The sequence below is a fragment of the Pinus tabuliformis genome, chromosome 8 (genome assembly GCF_031772625.1).
Source record: "Pinus tabuliformis cultivar Carrire ecotype Pingquan chromosome 8, CPIR1, whole genome shotgun sequence".
In the NCBI taxonomy this organism is placed as follows: domain Eukaryota; kingdom Viridiplantae; phylum Streptophyta; class Pinopsida; order Pinales; family Pinaceae; genus Pinus; species Pinus tabuliformis.
The window spans coordinates 1,303,467,099-1,303,469,955 of NC_142294.1; positions in this window are offsets into that span (position 1 = coordinate 1,303,467,099).

Below are 2,857 nucleotides of genomic sequence, written 5' to 3' on the forward strand. Positions count from 1 at the left end.
TGAATTGTTTGCTAAAAGACAGAAAGTTTGGGCAATTTTTAAATTTTTGAAGGCCTTTAGCATAGATCTTAGAAACTAACAAATTATTAGAAAAATTATATTGAAATTCTTGTAGCTACCAAGATATATAATTCGCTTGTTAGGTATAATCAGCATGTTCTTCAAATACAATAGAGAAAATTAGCTTCTATTACATTCCACAAATTTGGAGGTTCTAGGAATATAAACTTTTGAAATCAAAGTTTAGTCCTTTAAGTAAAGTGAGCTATGAATTCCTCTCATAAAATTTTTAAATGAGCATGAGATTTCCATAAATATAGTCCAACCCATAGTTTGAATATATTTTTGTGTATTATAATTAATAGAAATTCAAATAATTTTTGAATTCTATTTTTCATTTATTGGGAAGTTGTTTACCTACATTCAAATAGTATATCATTATGTTTACTAAATTGATGATATATTAGAGAATGTGGACATTCAAATATTATATCAAAAAAACAAATATTATAGACACAAGGCATTATTATATATAGAGAAGTCTTACAAAACTATGTAGGGAATAGATAGAGTCCATAAACTAGTTTTTGTGTGTTGCTGAGAGGCAACCACATTACCCAAAACCTTGCTTTGTCCTAAAGAATGAACATAGAAACATCTAGTAAAATCCAGTCTCCATGCCCAATCCCTAATGTTTTTGAAGATATTTCTTCATTTACATAGCTCAACCATCTTGCTTTAACATTAATGCCACTACCATTGTCTCTAGTCACTGTGTTATTTGACTTCACATTTTGTTTGAATGGTGATAGATCAATTCAACATAAGCACTTATTATTATAAAATGAAGTCACAATAAAAGTGTAAAATTGTGTCCCTCTTGGGATTTGTCCACAAAGGTTATTAGATGAAAGATTTAGAAAAGCCAACTATTATAATTTAAAAAGTTATTTAGGAATTTCTACATGTAATTTATTTCTGTCCAAGAATCTTCTAGAGTAGATACATCATCAAGTCTTAGAGGTATTTTCCCTTCTCATTGGTTCCATGATAAATTCAACAATAGCAAGCTATTCATACTTGCTATGCTTACAAGGATTTTTAGAGTAATATTATTCAGAAACAAATCAAATATCTTGTCATTTCGCACACATATGGCATATTATACTCAATCCATTTTATGTGGTTTCCATTTCATATCCATACATAAACCCTTGTGAATATTTGTTTATTGTGTCTATGAAGATCACATGATATTTTTCCACTAAATTTATGTTAGATAAACCCAATAAAAACATAAACAACATGTTTGAGACTTGTAATCCATGAGGGATACCACCATGAATGTTATTATAACTAACATTTAAAAATTGAAAGTCACCTAAATTTGCAAGGTATGGAGGAATCTCACCTCAGTGTGTCTTAAATTTAGTACTAAAAGATTGGTGCAATTGGATAATGATGAGGGCAAAGTCCAAGTAAAGTTGTTGGAATAAGCAGAGAAAACAATTAAATAAGTCCAATTTTAGATGCCTTCTTTAGGAATCAATCCCTTTAATTTGTTTTCTCATAGATCTAATTCCTAAAGTGACACTAAACCATTTATATGGTTAGCAATACTCCAAGAAAAGCTATTGTTATAGACGTAAAGTATCTAGAGGGATTTTAATTGATGTAAACTATATGGAATTGGACCATTTAATTTTCTTGAATGAAAAGATAAATATTTCAATGATTGGAGTTTTCCTAGTGTACTTGGAATTACCCTTGTCAAAACTATTGTTTGAGAGTAAAAGGCACTCAAGTTTTCTTAAATTTCTTATTGTAATTGGAATTACTCCCATCAATCTATTGTTTAAGAGGAAAAGGTATTCATTTTTTCTTAAATTTCCTATGGTACCTGGAATTACCAACGTTAAACTATTGTTTAAGACTTAAAGGCACTCAAATTCTTTTAAATTTCTTATTGTACTTGGAATTACCTCATCAAACTATTGTTTAGAGAGGAAAAAGTATTCAAGTTTTCTTAAATTTCATATTGTACTTGGAATTACCCCTTCCAAATAACGCTTTGAGAGGATAAGGGACTCAAGTTTTCTTAAATTTCCTATTGTACCTAGAATTACCCCTGTCAATAATTGTTTGAGAGGATAGGTATTCAAGTTTTCTTAGATTGTTATTGGCTTTAGGAATTTGACCTATTTAATTTATTTGATCCCAATTTAAATAAGCTAGTGAATGAAGTTTTAGTGTCAAACTTGGAATTGTCCCTAGTATCAAATTGATGTGCAAGAAGTAAAACAAATAATTGATTCAAACTTGTTAAAGTTATAAGAATATTACCAGGGAACTTGTTATCTTTGAGAATTAAAATAGCCATCATCCAAATTTTTGAAAAGTTATTAGAATATTACCCCACTTAACTGATTATCGTTAAGAGCTAAAAATATTAAGTTAATGAAATTGGCCAAAAGACTACAAAAATGTCCGCATGAACAGATTTGAAGACAAATCTAAATATGTTAATTTGGTCAATTGGTATGCAAATATATGTTATCAGTAAAATATTTGAATCAAATTTAAAGAGGTTGCTTAACAGATGAAAAGAGTAACTTCCTTCCTCATAACACCAAAGCTAATAACACTAATATTATATAATAAAAAAACCAAAGATAATTTAATTTTTATTGAGAAGTACAAGTTTAAATTGTCATTTTGTGTAAAGTATTAGTGACACTGTATTTATGCAACATTCGTCCCTTAACATCACAATTTTGTCATCGTAGAAAACCACATAAAGGCACACCGACAAATAAAGACGGTTTACTAGGTAAATAGCCTAATTGGAGAGGTTTAT